Source organism: Rhinatrema bivittatum, chromosome 9, assembly GCF_901001135.1.
Source record: "Rhinatrema bivittatum chromosome 9, aRhiBiv1.1, whole genome shotgun sequence".
Lineage (NCBI taxonomy): Eukaryota > Metazoa > Chordata > Amphibia > Gymnophiona > Rhinatrematidae > Rhinatrema > Rhinatrema bivittatum.
Window position 1 is genome coordinate 63,206,772 of NC_042623.1, and position 22,899 is coordinate 63,229,670.

The following is a 22,899-nucleotide window of genomic DNA, read 5'->3' on the forward strand; positions in this document are numbered from 1 at the left end:
ATATGCTACTGTGCATTTGCTTGAAAGTTATCCTCCCTATATAATAAATTCAAGCTGTCTATGCTTAGCAGAGAAAACAGATTTAATTGCTCAGAATTACGCAGCTCGTAGCAGTAGTGAAGGTAACAGAGCTATTTTTAGACAATATCAGACTGCTGAGTGATTCGGAGACACTAATGATGATCAGAAGTCCATTTTCTGAAGCACAATCATAATCTACCCCTCCACACACCCACACACACACTCCAAAGGCTGGTAAGCAAACCAAAAATCACCTTTATGTGCATAACATGTCTAAATCTTTTTGGTTCTGAGTTTTAATTCAAGTCTTAAAGCAGTATCATTTAAGAACTCACTTTTCCTCTGAGGACTAGCTTTCATTTACAATCAGAAATTATATAAAACATCGATCTTCTGATGACCGGAGTAACCTCAAATCTTCGGTTCTCACTGATTTACTAAGCTTTTTCCCCTCAGAGACAGAATGGGAGAAAAGTCTTAGTAAATCAGGCCCTAAAACGCACTTGTTTGCATGCTGTGACCTTCCTCTAGGATTCCACAGAATTTCTTTTGGCTATAAAGTGGAATTGGTGGTAAAATGGAAACATGCAGAACAATCAGCTAAATGAATTAGGTATCAGATCAACAGAGGAGTGTGCTCTCAGCCAAACAGAAAAATCTCATAAGGGTGCATTAAGAGAACAGAAATAATAAGCTTGGGGTCATAGCTATGTGCAAAAGAAAGGGCAGATACTAGAAACCCAGATTAAGGACTAGGATGATATGTTAGGGTCAACGATTGAAGGTCAAATTTGTGTGTAAAAGACAACACATGAAATGTGTCTTAGAAACATCCTTCCATATTCCAAATATGCGAGCAGAAATTAAACATTTTTCTTTATATGCAATACATTTCTGATTTTGACATACTGCAGGTGGTCTGATATATATTTCTAGATAATGGAGATTAACAAAAGGTTTTCAGATTTTCAAAGAAATAAAACATAGATAACTTACCCGGCTAAAATTTGCAGGATAATTTATCAGGATAAACATCTCACTGAATATCCTAAAATAAAAGTTATCCACGTATACTCAACCAGATAAATTTGAAACCTAATAGTCTGTGTTTGAAAATTGACAACAAGGTTTTAATATCTGGTACATGTAGCCAGAGAAGTTTAACATTAATCAGCAATATTCAAACAATATAGCCAGTTAAGTGGAAAGCAGGAATGAAAAAACACAATCAACCTAGCAGGTCTACCTGCCCAATCCCCCACGCCTTACCTAGGGGAGTCATATGTTGGATCTGCCAGCCCCATCTGCCCTTTAAGAGTTAAGTTGAATGTAGAGGATCACTGACACTTTCTATATTCCCCCACCCTACCCCCCAGTTTGGCAATAAAAAAATCCCATATATCAAGCCCCCTCTCCTCTTCCATCTCCCTTTCTTCCTCACACCCCATCTTAACCCTTTTGTCCCTACTCATCACCCTCCAAAACCAAGTTCCGGATAACTTTAACCCTGTTCTTGTCCACATCTAGAGTTAGCTGAATAACTTATGTGGCTAACTCAACTCTGTCCCAGAACACCCCTGAAATGACTCATCCAGATAAAATGATCTGGATAAGTGGTGACTATATTCAAAACTCTGCATTTCTCCAGTTAACTCAAAACCTATTGGTATAAATGCTTTTGAATATCACCCTCAAGTTATACAGCATTACAGCATCAGTATTGTCTAGGGCAATGGTTCTCAACCTTTTCTCTGTCGGGACACACCTGACAGATGATTCTCACATGCGTGACACACTGAACACATGATCGTCACAGGGTTAAATGTAACCATATACTCTGTATCTACAGGATCCACCCTGACCCCCCCCCCCCCCCAACAATGGCTACAGAACAGAACTAGGTCATTCCCCGTTCAATTTACCATACAAAAGAGATATTTCTGGTGTCATCTCAGTAACAGCAACATAAACACTCTCTCCTACCAGGTGCAATAGCCTTCCTTATGAAAAAACAGTAATTTACCACCAATGCATGTTCTATTTAGAAAATACAACAAATAATATTGATACAAATGCCTACATGCTAGTAAAATACTTCACCTCGGTCACACACATATAATCCACCTTCAACAAGTACAGAAAGACCACAAATTACAAATATGGAAACAGAAACTGGAACAGAAACCCAAAAAAGCCACTCTGCATTCTGTGCAAAACAGAAATATAGCACCTAACAGACTTCCAGGCTCTGCAATAATGTACACAAACTAATGTGCACAAAGTTACACCTGCCTTATGGAACTCAAACAGTAATAACCCTATCTATGAAAAGGCAGCACTGCAAAAATTACACCAGGCCCTAAACACCAATACACCTCTTATTAGGAAAACAGAACAAGCCAAGCTGCTATAGATCCCTACCAAGAAACTACAAGCTTGCAGAACACCCTTAGCTGGGTCACACACGCAGAACACAGACAAACCCTCACCAAAAACAGAATAAAGTGACCATAAACCTAATGTTTTTGCGTTGTTGCTTCTTGCTGTTTCCAGTTCAGTTTTTGTCTCCACATTTCTATTTATACATTCCTCGAGAAATATAAAATCATTCTAAAACTAGAATATAATAAATGTTTCAAAACAACAGATAAATGGAATAACATCCAATCATTAAAAATGTTCAAAATTATTAAAAATTCTCCAAACACCAATAAAATATTTCTAACAGCAGACACATCACATAATACCCAATAATTAAAAAGGCAGTCAATCAAGAAAGATAAACTTAAAAAAAACCACCTTTATTTACACTCCAGTAACTCTCCTACTCCTTTCCCTTGTAGGCCAATAGCACATACCAGAAGCACCAAGGGCTGCTGAAGCTCTGTCCTCACGTTCTTCTTCCTTAGGGCCCATGACTAGACTATTTCACACACACACACACACACACTTTCTCTCTCTCACACACCAGTCATCTCCCTGACCAATATGTTTCTCTTCCTCAAACACACACACCAGTCACCTTCCTGACCAATCTCTTTGTCTCACAAACAAACGTCACCTTGTGACCAATCTATTTCTCTCTCATACACACGTCACCGACCAATGTCTCTTTCTCTCACACTCACATACCAGTCATCTCCCTGACCAATATCTTTCTCTCCCTCAAACATACACACCAGTCACCTCCCTAATGTCTTTCTCTCTCTCACACACACACACACACACATACACAGCAGTCACGTCCCTGACCAATGTCTTTCTCTCACATACACACAGTTACCTCCCTGACCAATGTCTCTCTCTCATACACACACCAGTCACCTCCCTGAACAATCTCTCTTTCTCTCACACATACCAGTGGCTTTCCTGAGTAGTATCTTGCTCTCACATGTTTTCTCTCTTACTTACACACACACACACACACACATTCTCTCATACACTTACACACATGCTGGCTCACTCTCTCTGTTTCACTCTCTCACCCCCACCCCCATCCACAGCTCACATGGCAGCTATAGCACAAGGTAGCTGGTATGCTGCAATTAAAAGCAGAGTCCTAACAGGCTAGAAACTGCAGCAGGAATGACCTCCCCGCCCCGCAGTGGTAAGAAGGCAGCACTCAGCTGATTGCTTGTGCTGCTATCAAGGCACAGAGCAGTCAGCCTAAAATGTAATTCTATGCTTTTTCTTCTCCCCACCCCAGCCTTTTATTTTTTTGCAATTTGATTATTATTATTTTTATGATTTTTTGCTGGTGTTGCACTGGCGAGAGAAGGGGAGGTCAAAGCCAGGCCCGGGGGGGGGGGGGGGGGGGGGGGGCTGCGGCACCATACTCCTGCGACCCCTGGCAAATGGACCAGCCAGCATCGATCTTCAGTTCTGTGTCTAGGCAGCTAATTAATGAGATTTCCCCAACAGCCGCGTGACAGGAAATCCTGGCAGCCACATTCTCAGCGATGATCGCAGCACGGGCAAACTGCTGAGTGTAGCGGGGCCCGGGAGAGCCTTGGGATGCGATTTCAGCAGCAGCATGCATGGCCTTTTCTTCTTCCCGCGTGCCCGGTAAACATCACTTCCTCTTCCGGGCCACAGGGGCGGGAAGAAGAAAAGGTCATGTTCCTGTTGCCGGCTTCCACAAACACTGCTGCCGTTCCCCCTAAGGGCTTGAATGTGCTGATAGCCTGAGCAGGAACGGAAACAGTGCTTGTCTCGCTGAGGTGGAAGGGGGGGGGGGGGGAAGAGCAGCGGGTGCGCGACACACCTGCTGCTGCTTCGCAACACACTAGTGTGCCACGACACACCGGTTGAGAACCGCTGGTCTAGGCTGCTCAAGATAGCTTGCCTTTTTCTTGGCTTTGTTGCTTAATTTTTCAGTCATTTCTAGTTCTCCTTATATTAGAGCCATACCCACTTCTTATAGAAGCCCTTCCCTAGGCCCACCTTTTCCCACAATCCTGCAGCAACCACTCTCAGGAATAAGCAGCTAATTCAGTCTGCAGAAATTCATTCGCTCTTCCTTAACCAGTTACCTGAATTACTCACTTTTAAGCTTAAATAAGAAGAATGAATACAAAGTTATGTAAGAAACAGCAAAAGGTGGAATAGTAAATATCTTATGCAGTTTCTTTCAGTCAGGGATGTAATTTACATTCAATTTTGCATTGAGTGGTTGGAAATGTTGCATTTTATGTGCATGTAATTAAAAGTAACTGGAAGAGATGAGTTTATTACTGAAAACAGAATGAGGATTCCAGCACTTGTATTCATATTTCACACTGAGTAGAGCAACTTAGATTAAGCATCAAATAAATACACAATTCTTTATAAACTTGGCGCACATCAAATCATCCTTCTGCTGTTACATAATGTCAAACTGGAAACTACATATGAGTGAGTATATGTGTGTGTTTTGCACTTTTCACAACTCCATAGCATAAATACATTTAATACAAACAAAAATCTGACAGTATGTCAGGGTAGATGGAATTTGAAACTATGACTCTGGGATTTCCAAGCCATGAACCTGCTGGAAGTTGCAGGGGCTGCTGGCTTTCCCTGGAGTCTTGATAAATTGGTCTTGTTTCCTGGGAAAGCTGGACATGCCCCTGTGGTCTTCCAATTGGACCAGCATTAGAGCTGGATATAAGAAGCTCTAGCCTGACACACCTTTGCTGGCCCAACAGCCCACATGTGTCCGCCCTGCAGAAGTGCTACTGTTTTTTCCTGTTGCTCAGGCCTGAATCCTCATTCCACTTTTCTTGTTCTGTACTCCATGCTCCTGTGGTCCTGTGATGTATATTCCAGTTCTTCCTTCCTTAGAAATATTCCTGCATTCACCATTCAGTGTCTAGTGTCCTGGTTGTCTCTAAGTTTCCAGTGCTCCTGTTCCTGCGTTCCAGTTCTATGGTTCCTAGTTCCTGCTTCAGTCTTGGACCTTGGCTCCTCTCTTGACTCCTGTTCCAGTCATGGTCTCCTGTCCCACTCTCACACTTCCGGGTGCCCGGCCTCTCACAGGTACGCCCTGCCCAAACACTGTACTTGCTAGTATTCTCCAGCAGAGCGGGTTGCAACATAGTACAAAAAGCACTGCTGTATCTTGGCCAATACAGTGACACTAGATAGTACTTGTGTCGATGTGAAGGTAAATTCTGGTTTTCATTTTGGTCCATCAGTTCATCATTTCTTGCAGTGTTCAGGAAAGGATTTTTGTTTGACATAACATATCAGTATCCTATCCATCCTTGCAACACATGCATTTACTTGCAATCAAAGAAGGAATAACATCAGTTGCAGCACTGTGTCAGGGGCAGGCAGCTCCAGTCCTCGAGTGCCGCAAACAGGATTCGTTTTCCAGATATCCACAATAAATATGCATGAGATATATTTGCATACAATGGTACTTAACTGTGCTTGAATGAAACTTGCCTTCAGTAACCAATCAAAAGGCATGAGCTACATAAATATCTCATGCATATTCATTTTGTATATCCTGAAAACCAGATCTGTTTGCAGCACTCAAAGACCGGAGTAGGCTACTCCTGCTCTATGTAAAAGGACAAATTAAATGTGAAAGAGCTCTGGACTAGATCTTAAACAAAGGGTCAGATATACTAAGGGCTCCCATTTTGTTTCTGTGGGAAAGAAGCTTAGCACATCTGGCCCAAACAAGTAAAGCAAATGTTGCTTACCTGATGTAACAGGTGTTCTCACAGGACAGCAGGATGTTAGTCCTCACAAATGGGTGACATCGAGGATGGAGCCCACCACGGAAAAACTTCTGTCAAAGTTTAACAGAACTTTGACTGGCCCCTACTGGGCATGCCCAGCAAGGCACTGACCCTGCAGCCAGCAGGGGTCTCCCTTCAGTCTGATTTTCAAAGCTACAGGCAGTGCCTAAAAAGTAAAAAGAAAACGAACCCAACACCGCGGGGTGGCGGGCGGGTTTCGTGAGGACTAACATCCTGCTGTCCTGTGAGAACACCTGTTACATCAGGTAAGCAACATTTGCTTTCTCACAGGACAAGCAGGATGGTTGTCCTCACAAATGGGTGAGTACCGAGCTGAGGATGTCCTGACTTGCACCAAATGCACCCAACGGTGTGCAAGAGGCACAACAACTGGGGTGGAATTTGGGAAAGGGCATCCGCACCCTACCGGGCAGGTGGAAGGGTGTTGGTACATCATGTTGGAAAAAGGTTACGCAAGACAGATTGGCCGAAGATGGAGTCCTGTCTTCCAGCTTTGTCCAAACAATAATCGGCTGCAAATGTATGGAGGGAACTCCAGGTTGCAGCTTTGCAGATGTCCGGAAGCGGCACCGATCGAAGGTGTGCCACTGACGTCGCCATGGCCCTCACAGAGTGTGCTTTAACACGGTCTTGAAAGGGGATGCCAGCTTGCTCATAGCAGAAAGCAATGCAGTCCGCCAACCAGGAGGAAAGAGCCTGCTTACCCACAGGTTGTCCTAATTTGTTAGGATGGAAAGAGACGAATAATTGAGTGCTCTTCCTGTGAGAAACTGTACGGTCTAGGTAAAAAGCTAGAGCCCGCTTACAGTCTAGGGTATGCAGGGTCTGTTCTCCAGAGTTGGAGTGGGGCCTGGGAAAAAAGATAGGTAGTATGATGGATTGATTAATATGAAACTCCGAAACTACCTTAGGTAAAAATTTAGGGTGAGTGCGAAGTACCGCACGGTCCTGCAGGAGCTTAGTGTAAGGCGGATAGGTAACTAGGGCCTGTAATTCACTAATCCTGCGAGCTGAAGTAACAGCCAAAAGGAACAACACTTTCCAAGTGAGATATTTCAAGTCACAGGAGTGCAGAGGTTCGAAAGGTGGTTTCATTAGACGACCAAGAACCAGGTTAAGGTCCCAGGATGGGGCCGGAGGACGCAAGGGTGGCTTCAGATGGAGCAAGCCCTTAAGAAAGCGTGTTACCAGGGGTTGTACTGAAATAGGACTACCCCCAATACCTTTATGGAAGGCGGCTACCGCACTGACATGCATTCTTATAGAAGAGGTTTTAAGACCTGATTCAGAGAGATGCCATAAATAGTCCAAGAATTTCGAGATTGGACAGGAAAGGGGATCAAGGGACTGAGAAGTGCACCATGATGTGTACCTTTTCCATTTGTATGAGTAAGATCTTCTTGTGGAAGGCTTTCGTGAAGCTATTAGGACACGAGAAACGGAATCTGAAAGGTTAAACGGTTGAAGGACTAACCTTTCAACATCCATGCCGTCAGGGACAAGGCTTGGAGGTTGGGATGGAGGAGGCATCCGTCGTTTTGAGTGAGCAGATGCGGGTCCATTCCCAGAGGAATGTGCCTGCGGATGGAGAGATCCTGGAGTATTGGAAACCATACTTGGCGTGGCCAGTAAGGTGCTATCAGGATCATGGTTCCTCCGTCCTGGCGTAGCTTCACGAGAGTCTTTGACACAAGAGGAAGTGGAGGGAATGCATAGAGCAGACTGGTTGTCCACTTGAGGGAGAACGCATCCCTCGGCCGAGAGTGCTGGCTCCGGATGAGAGAGCAGTAATTGTCCACTTTGTGGTTCTGAGGGGACGCAAAGAGGTCTATGCGGGGAAAACCCCACTTTCGAAACAGAGAGGTCGCTACGAGAGGGTTGAGTGACCACTCGTGTGGTTGGAAGACACGGCTCAGCTGGTCTGCCAATACATTGTCTACTCCCGGCAGGTAAGTGGCCCTGAGGTACATAGAGTGGGAGAGGGCTTCCGCCCAAATCTGCGCAGCTTCCTGACACAGAAGGAAGGATCCTGTGCCTCCCTGCTTGTTTATGTACCACATGGCCACTTGGTTGTCCGTCTGGATTAAGATTATCTGATGGAATAGATGATCTTTGAAAGTTCGGAGCGCATAGCGGATTGCTCGAAGTTCCAGGAAATTTATCTGGTGTTCGGCTTCCTCTTTTGACCATAACCCTTGGGTTTGGAAGTCGTCCACATGTGCTCCCCAACCGATGTGAGAAGCGTCGGTGGTTAGGATTACTTGCGGATCCGGTGGGAGAAAAGGTAAGCCCTGAAGGAGGTTGACCTGAGTCGTCCACCAGGTTAAAGACAGGCGCATCGCTTGTGTAACAGTGACTATGGAGGACAGAGGCTGAAAAGCTTGAGTCCATTGGTGTCGTAGAGTCCATTGTGTTACTCTCATGGCTAGTCGGGTCATGGGAGTGACTTGGACCGAGGATGCCATGTGACCTAGGAGAATGAGGAATTGGCGAGCCGTGGCAGTGTTTTGAGACTGGAGCTGGCGAGCTAGGGATATTAGGGTATGAACCCTCTGATGAGGAAGGTAAGCCTTTGCCTGTAAGGTGTCCAAGTCTGCCCCAATGAAGGATAAGGTTTGAGATGGGACTAAGCAAGATTTCTCGTAATTGACAAGAAACCCTAAGGAAAGGAGTGTTTGAATTGTCAATTTTAGGGAGGATTGGGCAATCTGTTGGGTGGAGGCCCTGATTAGCCAATCGTCCAGGTAGGGGTAGACGTGGACACCTTCCTTCCGTAGGAATGCTGCTACCACTACGAGACATTTGGTAAAGACTCGTGGAGCAGATGCCAGACCGAAAGGCAATACCCGGTATTGATAATGGTCGCGGCCTACCAGAAATCGCAGATACTTGCGATGGGATCGTGCGATCGCAATGTGAGTATAAGCGTCCTTGAGGTCGAGAGAACACAGCCAATCCCCCCTTTGCAGCAGAGGGAGCAGCGCGCCAAGGGTTACCATTTTGAACTTCTCTTTTTGAAGGTATTTGTTGAGGGCTCGAAGGTCCAAAATGGGACGTAGTCCCCCTGATTTCTTTGGTATTAGGAAGTATCTGGAATAGAATCCCTTCCCTCGTTGAGAGGGAGGGACGGGTTGTATAGCATTTGATTGCAGAAGAAGAGATACTTCCTGTTGTAATTGAGCCAAATGGGTGGTTAGACTCCACTCTTGAAGAGGCGGGGAGTCTGTCGGAAGAGTTATGAAGTTGAGGTGGTAACCCTGTGCGATAATTGCTAGCACCCACTGATCTGAGGTGATCTGCAACCAAGCTTGTAAAAAATGGTACAGTCGACCTCCTACAGGGATGTCTGGAAGAGGGGCTTGGCATGTGCTCCCTACAGGGGAGTCAAAGGCCAGCCGCAGGCCCAGGAGGAGGGGCTACAGTAGGCCTTTGTTTCCTAGGCTGACGTGGCTGAGGTCTGGTAGAGGATCGAGCTGGACGAGGCCTAGCCGATGGAGGATAGTAACGACGTGGCCGAAAGAACGACTTTTTAGAGTCCTTCTTAAGTGGTTGTTTGGAGGAAACCTCAGACGGAACAGAGGAAAGTTGTTTCAACGTCTCGTGGTGATCTTTTAATTCAGCGACAATTTGCTGAATTTGTTCTCCAAACAAATTGTCCCCTAAGCAGGGTAAATCCGCTAAACGATCCTGGACCTCTGGGCGAAGGTTGGATGACTTTAACCAGGCCCAACGTCTGGCCGAGATGGCAGTAGCTGAAACTTTTGTGGAAGCATCGAAGATATCGTAAGCCGTTCTGATCTCGTGCTTCCCCCCCTCAAACCCTTTGTTAAGAAGGGCTTGAAGCTGTGGCTGGTACTGGTCCGGTAATGTGTCAGCGTAATCTTGCATCTGTTTAAGGATGGCTCTGTTATATTGAGTCATGTAAAGTTGATATGAAGCTATGCGAGAAATCAACATAGCTCCATGGTACACTTTCCGTCCCACACTATCCAGGAATTTATTGTCCTTGACAGGTGGAGTGGAAGAGTGTGGCTTTAGACGCTTGGCCTTTCTTTGAGCGGACTCAACCACAACAGAGCGATGATCCAGTTGAGGCTTTTGAAAGCCTGGTGCTGACTGGACGAGGTATGTGGAGTCAGCTTTCTTGTTAACTGGTGACACAGATGAAGGAGACTCCCAGTTTTTCTTTAAGAGATCCAGAAACACCTGGTGAATGGGGATGGAAGCGATGATTTTTGGAGCATCCAAAAATTGGAGCAGTTCCATCATCTGGTGTCTGTCATCGGTCTCAGATTGCAGCTGAAAAGGTACAATTTCTGACATCTCCTTAACAAAATTAATAAAGGAGAGATCCTCTGGAGGAGATCTTTTTCTACTCTCCGTAGGAGAAGGTGGTGATGGTAAATCTGTGTCAGAAGATGTATCATCACCCCAGGTATCGTAGGGATCACTTGGGGGTTGAAGCCCTGACGGACCTGGTTGAGGATCCGAAGGCATCGAAGGAAACCTTGAAGGAACCGGTGCTGCAAGCAGTACTGGGAATGGCATCGAGGGCTTCGGTGCTGCCGATGGAATCGGTGCCGGTCTTGGAATCGATGGAGCCGAAGGATAAATCGGTGGAGATATACAAGAAGGCACCGATGGGACCACCCCGGAAGGGGGAATCAGGAACGGTGTTTCTCCTGCCGATGAGAATCCTGTCGGAGACGGTGGCGCTGTCGGTGCTACTGGAATCATCGATGGAAGGGCATGTACAAGTGCCTCCATGCGGTGTAGTAGTGGTGCTAGCGCTTCCACCAGAGGCTCGGTGGACGGTTCCCTCCTCGGTGGCGGAGTCGGTGCCGGAGTCGATGCCGGAGGCGGTGCCGGAATCGGTGCCGGAGATGGTGCCGGTGGAGGTTGGAACCTTTGCATCGCTTTCTCGATGGCCTCCTGGAACAGCCGGTCCAGTTCTGCCCGGAGACCAGGGGTAACAATACCCGGCTCGACGGGAGAGGGAGGCTGAGGCAGAGCCGGAGGGACCACCGTAACCGGTGGGATCACGGCTCCCACACCCCGAGAGGGTGAGGGTTTCCTCGATGCCTGCGAACGAGACGTGGACGGTGCCAAGTCTGATCGAGGCCTCTTAGTCGGTGGCTCGGCTTGTTCAGAGGTCGATGACTGTGGATCCTCGACAGGCCGAGACTTGTGCCGTCGATGGCGATGCTTGTCCTTTCGGTCTCCTCGCCCATCCGGGGAGGGGACAGGAGTCGACGGCCGAGAAGTCATCGATGGTGGACGGTCACCGGAGGGTTGACGATGGTGGTGCAACTTCGACGGTGCCGGTTCCGATGACGTCGATGCTATCGATGGCGTTGGGGTGGGTGCATGGAAGAGGAGCCCCATCTTCTCCATCCTGGCTTTGCGACCCTTAGGTGTCATTAAGGCACATTTGGTGCAAGTCAGGACATCATGCTCACTACCCAAACACAAAACACAAACCCTATGGGGGTCTGTGATTGACATAGTCCGGGTACAGTCCGGACAACGACGGAACCCGGTCGCCATGGCCTAGGGCCAAATTTAGCCGCGGGATCGGTAAGTGCCAACAGGCCTCGAGGGCCAAAATCGACAGCAGTCGATGAAAAACGGCAAAAAACTTACCGGAGTCCGCGAAGGTGACAAAAATTTGTCGAAGGGAGACCCCTGAGGGGCAAATTTTTCTTCGGAAAGAAAAACCGAATTCCTGTCAGGAACGTGGTAAGAAGAGCTCCTTTCACTGCGTGGCAACTGCTGCGCGGAAAAAAGAAGACTGAAGGGAGACCCCTGCTGGCTGCAGGGTCAGTGCCTTGCTGGGCATGCCCAGTAGGGGCCAGTCAAAGTTCTGTTAAACTTTGACAGAAATTTTTCCGTGGTGGGCTCCATCCTCGATGTCACCCATTTGTGAGGACAACCATCCTGCTTGTCCTGTGAGAAAAATTATTACTATGATTGTTATTATACTTACTATCGGCTCGATCCAGTAAGGCCGCGGTAAAAAGAGTGCGGTAGTGTCAGGCGCACCCTTCCTCCCCGCACGCACAGTTCTCTTCACTAACTCCCCGATACTCTCCTCTAATCGCATGCAAATGCATGCCGCGGCTTTAAAGCGGTAGGGAAGGGTTATGGCCGCGTAACCCATTTTACTGTATAGGCGCTTAATACAGCGCCTATACAGTAACCTGGGTGCGCTGGTACCTGTCATTTCAAATGACATTTGAAATGACAGGCACCAGGAAGTGTAAAAATCAAAATTTGTAAATACCTGTCGGAGGGCCGCGTGGGTCCAGGCGGCCGGCGGGATCCGGGGGGCCGGTGGTCGCGTGTTAAATCTAGGCTGCGGGAGGGTGGGCGCGGCGGCAGCGGCGGCGGGGGGACACGCGTTAGTTCGAGACGGCCGGCGGGCGGCGGGTGGTCGCGTGAATTCATTCATCCAGGCGGAGGAGCCGGCTGCTTTCGCCACCGGCTCCTCCGCCTGGATGAATGAATGCGCGCCTGTGCGACCCCTGCGTTTCGGCGCTCAAGGCGTGATGTCACGGCATGTGACTGCCTTGAGCGCCGAAACGCAGGGGTCGCACAGGCGCGCATTCATTCACTGCCGGTGGGGGCTGCCGGAGAGGCAACCCCCACCGGCAGTGAATGAATTCATTCATCCAGGCGGAGGAGCCGGCTGCTTTCGCCACCGGCTCCTCCGCCTGGATGAATGAATGCACGCCTGTGCGACCCCTGCGTTTCGGCGCTCAAGGCGTGACGTCACGGCATGTGACTGCCTTGAGCGCCGAAACGCAGGGGTCGCACAGGCGCGCATTCATTCACTGCCGGTGGGGGCTGCCGGAGAGGCAACCCCCACCGGCAGTGGATGAATGCGCGTCTGTGCGACCCGGCCTAGATTTAACACGCGACCGCCCGCCGGCCGTCTCGAACTAACGCGTGTCCCCCCGCCGCCGCTGCCGCCGCCGCCTGGAACAGGCGCCCACCCGCCCGCGGCCTAGATTTAACACGCGACCACCGGCCCCCCGGATCCCGCCGGCAGCCTGGACCGACGCGGCCCTCAGACAGGTATTTAAAATTTTTTTTTTCTTCTGACAGGTTTTATGTGTCCCACATCATTACATTTTCTCGATCATCTCTGTATCGCTTTTTTTTTTAATTGTGTTTTATTGTTTTTGAGTGTCTTAAGCGGTGTCGATGGATTTGTTACTAGACTCACAGTCCTAACTCCTACTAGGGGGAGGCGGTAAACTAACACGTTACGGCCGCGGCAAAACAGTGCGTTACTAATGAGATAACTTGAGCGCGCGTTACGGTATCGGAGGGGAATAGCTAATTCCTTCATTATACAGCTAATTCGTTCATTTACATGCCGGGTGCGGGAAGGGTTACGCGTCTGTTTTAAGAAGCGCTACGGACGCGCGAAACTGGAAATTGTATCGCTGATTTGCCTTACGCGTCCGAATTGTGCGCAGGGAGCTCGTTACAGACGAGAAAACTTCAACTGAATGTTACTGTATCGAGCTGTATATTTGTTTTCACCTTATTGTCTTTTACATAATTGTTTTGTTCACCAGCTTGACTATCTTAATTTTGCAAAAGCATCTTAGAAGTTTTGAAAGTCAATTTTTTGAGCAAATATGAAGGGTATAGCCATGGAGGCCACTATGGACCCCTCAGTAGCATACCTATATGTTGCTGATTTTGAGGCTAAGTTCATATTTAAGTCCTCTTTTTGGACTCTCATTTGTTTGTGGGACAGATTTATAAACATCTTTTTTATTTGGACTGAGGCTGCATGGGTTAATATCTTTTTGAAATGTGGCTCAGTCAGCAAGAAGTGAAATTACAGTTTTCATTTCAAAGTCATCAAGTTACAATTTTATTTTTAAGACAAGATGTTTAAGAATGAGGGCCGGTTGATAACAATTTTTGCCAAATCTACAGACTGCAATACTCTCTTACACTATACCAGTTACCATCCTTCACGGCTTAAACAAAATATTCCAATAGATCAATTTTTACTTTTATGCCATCTCTGCTCCACCATGGATGAGTTTAGGCTCCGGACTGAGTGGATCTATGATAAGGTTCTTCAGAGAGGCTACACCAGGAAGACCATAATACCTACAAGAAAGCTCTGTTTGCCAAAAAGGATTTATTATTGGAGCCACAGTCTAAGCTGGCTTTTAAGCATGCAGTTTGCATTCTCCTTCATATGCTAGGGATGAATGTTACTCAAAACATCATTCTTCAACCCTGAGATACCCTCACTTTACACAGTACATTTCAGAATACTCTGATCTTCGCTCACGCCAGAAGACACAATTTATAGGACAGATTATTTTCTAATTCTATTCCTTATCCTGCTGAGGCTGTTGCGGGCACTTGGGGTCATTATGCGTGTGGCAAGTGTTCCATCTGAAGCAATTGTTTACAGATTAAACATTTTTGTCATATCACTCTTTCTAAACAATTTGTTAGAGGACATTTTGATTGTGATACTGCGGAAGTTATGTACGCCATAGTATGATATGTCCTCAACTTATTTATATTGGCCACACAAAACGCCCTGTTAAATCCCATATTATACAGCATAAGAGCTGTATATGGACAGGCAAGGTAGGGGCCCCTCTCGTTAAACACTGGATGGAGATACAACAAACCATTCAACAGCTTCAATTTTTTATCACTCAAACATCTGAAATGTAAACAGGGAGAAATATTGCATTATATTTGTACAGCAGGAGCAATTTTTGTATTTATATATGAAATATGGTCCATGTGTTTGGTTTAAAAACAAGGTTATTGGATGGGAAGCATTTTTGGGTTAAGTAGTTAACCATCATCTATGTGCATTGATAAACACCTCCAGTTAATTGATATGTTGGCAAACAGAACGGGTAGGCTTATATTAGATACTTCCGGGTATACCGGATGGACTATGGCAATTCTTCACATTTGTAATACCATCAGAGTGCTGTTTTCAGTTTTGAAATTTATAGAGCATTATTTTTCATGGTGAGTGGCCAAACATTTTCAGATTCGGCCTGGTTTAGTGTAGTCTAAAAATGTTGGGTTTTTTTTAAGTTGAGTAAATAAGAGATAATAATTGCCTTATTTTTTGTTTCAGTCCAGAATTGTTCTATATGAATGATTTCCGGCCGAACAAGCCTAAGTGCCTGGAATATTATCACAATGAGGTAAGTTCTTTCATTATCTACCTGAGAAAGCCTTATTGGTGAAAAAAGGCTTTTGTTGGGGACACTGAACGGGATAATACAGTATGATTGAAAGACTTTAAATTTATTTTGATGAACATTGATAGTCACATTTTAACTCCTTCTACATTATTGGATTCAAGCTGCTCAGCACAGCACAAGGTTTTTGATTTAACAATGTACAATAAAGACGCTCTTGCCAGTAATGATTAGAATTTTAGAAGCACCATCAGCTATATGCTTGCATTTTGGCACAAGAAAATCACTATGAACTGTGTTTACAAAATTAAGCATTTAAAGAGCTTTTGCCCTTTTTTGTTTTTGTTTTATAATTTGAGGACACAGCTTTCATTCTGGAATTATACTGCCATGATTTCTCATAATTTTTTGTTATTTATATATATATTTTGGTATTTGTTGGTTTTCAAGCTATGGTACCCTCTTACAGACAGCTTGATTAGAACAGTCATGCATATATAACTTGTTTACAAGACCAGTGGTCCCACCACTCTTCCCCCATGGATTTAATGTCCAGCTGAGCTAATGTTAATGTGTCAAATTGTGTGCTATCAGAATAAGGAGTGAAAACTACTCTATGTAAACTCACAAAGGTAAATGGTACAGGGTAGGTCTGGCAAATTAATGTACTGTTGGTATACTATTTTTTGTTAAAGCAGACCCAGAATATGTGTGGTATATCTAAAGGAAGAGAAAAGGATCTCTCTCCAAGATACCAGTAAGCAATACATGTGATTAGGGCAAGCACTGCATATGCTGAAGAAAAATACCAAAGGCAGTTTTACAGAAGCAAAGAAATACAGGCGATTTACGACTTATGTTTTATGGTTCTTAGATTCAAAGGGCTTGAATGTGACTTTTAAAACAGATTTAATGGTTTTTTCAAATAAATTCCCATGTGCTTTGCAACTTAATCTGCTAGGAATGTACTATTAATATTATCCAATTACAATTGGGTAAACAGAAACAAAGGGAAATAAAGTGACTTTCGCAGAGTATATCAGTAGAAGTTGGACTCTTGGACTTCTGACTTAAAGTGCAGTGTTCTATCCACTAGCCCTGAGACCATACCTTCTCTCTAACAAAGAGATTACAGGACATAAAGGAATTTCTAAAATGATTAATGCAGAAATAAAGATCTATATATCTCAGTGGATTAATACGACAACCACACAACGTCAAACCTATGAAGAGAGGCAGGCAATGAAAACACCTCTCTAGCAGTACGCTGCATCGATAGGGAAAAAAGCTAGGAAGGAAAGAAGTACAAGGAAAACAGAAACAAAATTAACATTCATTACCTGTATCTTCTAAAATGCCAGTCCATGACAACATTGTTGTACTATTAATCTATAAAGATGATGGCAAAAAAATATTATAAGATTAATTTTTATGCTATGGGGTTGATTCCAATGTCTCTCTCTCTCCACTACACAGACAATGTTTACTGGCAGAGGATGCACAACTCAGACCCTAAATTTATTCTCATATTTAAAGCCAACTGGAAAACGGTGGGAAGCGTGCTAAAACTCTGGGTCACAGAGAAGTCTACAAGAGAAAGAAGTATACTGAACTTCGTTACGATCATCTGGAAAACAGTTTGCTAGAGGTACTATGATTCCAGGAGGACTACCTCCTGTACAGAAAACACAAAAAAGCATACTTGCTTAGGCAGACATCCTGTGAGCCCACAGAAGATTTAAATGGATACTCATATTAATGGAGAGGGTACAGAAACTTAGTCTAAGCAGGGGTAGGCAACTGGTCCTGGAGTGCCATAAACAGGGCAGGTCAGGATATCTACAATGAATATGCATGAGGTATATCTGCATGCACTGTCTCCACACTTTGCAAATATATCTCATGCATGATCTTTGTAAATATCCTGAAAACCAGGCCTGTTTTAAGCACTCCAGGACCAGAATTGCCTACCCCTGGTCTATAGCTAGAGTCAAACCACTATGCATATGTTTTACTGGGATTTTAAGAGGTTTTCAGAGTAGTAACATTAGGCAGGGGAAGAACTGCCTGTGTATACTTGGTAATGGTGAGTTATGGGATGGGGGGTTGTCTGTACTAGTTGGAAATTTAGTAATTTTTTTTTTTTAGCAGTGGTATATTGGCATTTCTTGTTTTATATGTAATACTGTATTGTTGCCTTTGATGGTCACTGAGTTGTTGGTAAAGGGAGCAATGCATAAGTGGCAGTAAATAAAGGCCAGAAGAAAGACCTTACAGCTGTTTCACAGCATCTCTGCTGCTCCTTCAATCCCGAGAAAAACTTGCAGGGCAATACTTTGTGCTGAAGACCCTTTTCCTTAGCAAAGCTGAGCACCTATTGCTCGTGCCCAAGGCCTATGTTGTTTCTTTTGATGAAAAGAGATGACAAAAAAATCCCTTAATGGGCACAAAACCAAACAGCAGTTTCTAAGGATATTTTATGTGACTTTCCTAATTTGCCCTGGTAATAATGGAGAACCTCCTCTTGTTATCTAGTAATTCTGAAGAATTCAGCAGATGAGCAGACTCCATAAGAGACTCATTTTTGGAAGACATGAGGAGGAAGTGGACCTTCCAGAGGTTCATGGTACAGTGAATTTAACCAGCATCCCAGGACTTCTCCTATCTCAAACTCATGTCTCTTCCTTTTATGTTTTTACCTTTTACAACACGTCTTTGCAATGTACCAGCGGACATTTTCAAATATGCTGCTGCTCTCAAAAGCTCCATTTTCTTTAAAATAAACGCAAAGGAAACAGTCTGAAAAGCAGTTGCATTGGGGCAAGATGGCTGCTGGAGCAATTACCCTCCCAAACTCCAGCATGGTGAAACACAAAAGCTCAGCAGTATTCCTCGTACTCTCCTTCAACCTTGTTGCTCCAAAAGTCAAATATAGCAGAGCGCTTGAGTGTTTGAATGGCTCACCTGAAGTACCTGCTGCTAGCTGCTTGGAAGTGGCAGCTCAGCTGGATTTAAATGTCTCCTTAATCTTGAGTAAGCAAACTATTCCTCCCAGGCCAGGAGAGTTCAGAGGCACACCTGTAGGCTCAAGCGCTTTGCAAATCTAGGAAGCAAATCCATGTGCAGCATCGGCGGGGGAACTGAATTTGTGTCCCGTGCGGGTACTTCAAAGACAATGCTGGAGAGAGGACAGAAATCACATTTGGAGCTCTGTGGTGGAGATGGCATCAAAGCAGCTGAAAAGGAGGAAGGCACACTTCCAGGATTGTCAAGACGGCTGACGGGAGATATGACAGAGGTGTTTAAAATCATGAGAGGTCTAGATCAGGTAAATGTGAATCTGTTATTTACTCTTCCGGATAATAGAAGGACTAGGGGGCACACCATGAAGTTAGCATGTGGCACATTTAAAATTAATCAGAGAAAGTTCTTTTTCACTCAACGCACAATTAAATTCTGGAATTGTTGCCAGGGGATGTGGTTAGTGCAGTCAGTATAGCTGTGTTTAAAAAAAGAATGGATAAGTTCTTGGAGGAGAAGTCCATTACCTGCTATTAATTAAGTTGGCTTAGAGAATAGCCACTGCTATTATTAGCAACGGTAACATGGAATAGACGTAGTGTTTGGGTACTTGCCAGGTTCTTATGGCCTGGATTGGCCACTGTTGGAAACAGGATGCTGGGCTTGATGAACCCTTGGTCTGACCCAGTATGGCATGTTCTTAAATCTTTGGGTATACCAGCTAAGATGCCTCTGATTTGACCAGCTATGATTACTCTGAAGTTGATGTGGACTTCTATGGAGAAGTCAATTTCCTCTTTAGTTTCTGTTACTTTTGATATTCATGTGTAGCGAGTCCCCCATTTTGGTGCTTTATCCTCAACTAAGGGTGCTACGTGTCCAGGTCCAAGTCCGGACGGGGAGAAAGAAACCCTTTCAGGCTCTGGTACTATAAATCTCAGTCTTGTTACAATTCACACACTAGATAAAAAAATCTCCAGAAGATGCCAAACTATCCAGAGAAAGAGCAAGGAAGGCAAAACCAACAAGAGGAGTAAATACCAAGACTCAAACCAGTGTCCACCCATTCAGTCCTTGTACTGGGATTAGTAGGAAAACGTCAAACAGAAATCCAGATGTGTTTACAATAAAATCCTTATTGCAACTTAAAGAAAATTATCCAGGCCAAAATTACAAAAATCAAAATCAGCATACAGCAGATGGTTTCCTTATCCACTGTAGATGTTTTCAGTACTCTCCTACCCCTCACACCTTCTACATGGAAATATATCCTCACCAGTGAGGGTGGGATAACGAGAATGTAACTCCACTTCAGGCATAAACTGGCCAGATAGAAAAAAGTATCCCCAAGAATAATAGTTCAGAAAAATACCAAAAATCTCAATCTTGGGTCAAACTAGTAAACTGTAATCTAAGTGAAAATTCTACAAGGCTCCTGAGCTCTTGACTGAAAAGCCAGTCCTTCTCTTCACCCATGCTATTACAAGTCACCTGGGCAAAAAGATCTCTGATACTGGGGCTATGCCCTTCCCTCTGGAACTGGTCAATCAAATCCAATGTCCTTTCAACAGTATCTTGCTCATGCATATACATAATGTATGTTTAAACTGTGGATGTTACAACGTTGTAATACGCTCTGAACAAAATTTTGGAGATGCGGAAAATAAGCCTTGTATAAATAAATAAAAATAAATAAAACCTCCTGCATAGAATACTTGAACTGCTTCTGAGATCCAGGGGGAATCTCCAACTCTCCAATCACCTTGCTTTGATATCCTGGGGAAATCTCTAACTCTCCAATCCAATGCCTTTGAGATCCTGAAGGAGTAGAGGAGTAGCCTAGTGGTTAGAACAGCGGGATATGAACCAGGGAGACCAGGTTTCAAATCCCACCGCCTCTCCTTGTTACTTTCGGCAAGTCACTTTACCCTCCCATTGCCTCGGTACAAACCTAAGGCCAGATTCATTAAGGCTTTCCTCCAATTTTGTGTCTATGGGAAAAACCCTTAGTGAATCAGGTAATTGCAAGCCCTCTGGGGATAGGGAAATATCTAGAGTACCTGAATGTAATCCATTTTGAAGTGCCAAAAAGCATTATATAAAAATCAGATAAATAAAAATAAATAAATCCCTGGCTCTCTCTCCAACCCACTTCTCTGCTCTTTACCCATTGAATTCTGAGCATGCTACAGGGGACTTTATACTCCATTAAAGCCTCTCCCCTAAAAAGGTGGGTTATAGCAATGGGAGAAATCCCAAATACCAAACTCCTCTTACTGCCCCTCTCTAGGAAATCAATGGGGGTATTACTAGTGACTGGCAAAGCCCCAACACACATGTATGGTTACAGGCCCAGGAATCTGTCCTAGGAATACACACAGGGAAAACTGAAGCACTGGTTTGTGTCACTCGGCTTTACAGATGGGGAGTAATTCAGGACAAAACCACATTCCATAAAAAAAACAAAACAGAAAACATGGAAAATGTGATCAGGTCCCTCAATCTGTGCATCAGTTTCCTCAGATTCCCCTGACCAAACCTATTGACTTCTTCAGGAAATATCTTCAAGAGGTTTTGAGAATCTCAGAAGAAGCTATTCCTCCTATGAGCAAGATCTATGTCCTGCCTACTAGGAGAAGGGCCTAAGGCCAAGGGGAGAGAACCATGGTTAGAAAACTTTCTACAGACAGTCTGGAGCTTACCAGGCCAGGGCACAGTTAATCTGTCCTTGGACGCGCGTTTTCCCTTAGCCCCTTATTTAGTAAGGAGCGGAAAACGCGCGTCCAACCCGCGGCACCTAATAGTGCCCTCAACATGCAAATGCATGTTGATGGCCCTATTAGGTATGCCCACGCGATACAGAAAGTAAAATGTGCAGCCAAGCCGCACATTTTACTTTCAGAAATTAGCGCCTACCCAAAGGTAGGCGCTAGTTTCTGCTGGCACCGGGAAAGTGTACAGAAAAGCAGTAAAAACTGTTTTTCTGTGCACCCTCTGACTTAATATCATGGCAATATTAAGTCGGAGGTCCCGAAGAGTAAAAAAAGTAAAAAAAAAAAAATTTAAAATGGGCCGGCGTCTTTTGGGCCGAAAACTGGACACTTAATTTTGCCGGCGTCCGGTTTCCGAGCCCGTGGCTGTCAGCGTGCTCGAGAACAGACGCCGGCAAAATTGAGCATCGGCTGTCAAACCCGCTGACAGCCGCCACTCCGGACTAAAAGGAGGCGCTATGGACGCGCTAGTGTCGCTAGCGCCTCCTTTTGCCCGTTTCTACCGCACCACCTAATTTAAATACTGAATCGTGCGCGCCGAGACAGCGGGTGTTCGTCTGCTCTCCCACGGACTTTACTGAATCGGCCTGAAAATGAGGTTCATTTTTGGTGATACTCATTTTCCCTCAGGACTGGGACAGTGCCTGCATTTGTTTTTTCACAACAGACACTATTTCTGGGACAAAATTAATATATTTCCTGACCTGTGTAGTGCTATGCAGGATCATAGGAACAAAGCTATCAAGAGGCTTTATTTCTTGGTGCTTTTTTAAAAATTAAGTTTCCTTGTAAATATTTGCTAAAGTTTGCTGATATTCATTATGTTAATTATATTTGGGATTTATTTTTTTTTTTGTAATTGTTATGGGCTCTTTTTTTGGACTCTAAGAAACCATAGGTTAGACCCAGATGCGATTTATCAGGAGCTATGTGGTTGGCAGAACGGATTGTCTATATGATCAACACATGAAATAGAACAACTTTTGCCTTCTTGCTTTCCTTTTTGATATTTTCTTGTTTTGTTCTGGCTCCAGGACTGACATTCTTGCTCCTATGTTCTGTATTTTGTGAGCTAGGAAAGGATCTATTTCTAAAGTATTTTATCAGTTTAAATAATTATTTTTCTTCTATTATGAATGTTGCTATTTTCTGGAATTCAAGTTATGTTTAATGTAATATTGTTAAAAGACAATGAAAAATTTAAAAAACCCAAAACAAAACAAGGAAGGCTCAAGGGCATCCTTCTCCACCCTGGAAAACATATCCAGTGAATTAGATTCCTAAAATCTAAATAAAGAAAAGATGCTACAGGATATAAGAACACAAACTACATCATTCAACCTATATTTCCTAACACTGTAGGAAGAAAAGCAAGTGAGGGTGGATCTCAGGCACAGACTATAATTATTCACACCTAGCTGATCAGGCAAAACAATGCTGCACTGTTTGCAGAGACCAGACGCTGTCACTGGCATTACGAACATTCAAGTGAAGCAGCATGTGTACAGAGCTGTGCTTCTCTTGACTGTGCTACACCGATGTCACAGGTGGCGCATGCTATCACAGCTGGGAGTGTGATACATTGGTTGGAGCACAGAGCTGTGTTCTCCTGGCTGAGCTACATCA

The 22,899-nt window shown here is 44.7% G+C and overlaps 1 protein-coding gene across 3 annotated transcripts in view; it reads right to left on the reverse strand.

Annotated features, from left to right (window-relative positions):
- The window catches only part of CELSR1 (cadherin EGF LAG seven-pass G-type receptor 1), a 564,861-nt gene that overhangs the window by 275,517 nt on the left and 266,445 nt on the right, over positions 1–22,899 (reverse strand). The window lies entirely within an intron of this gene.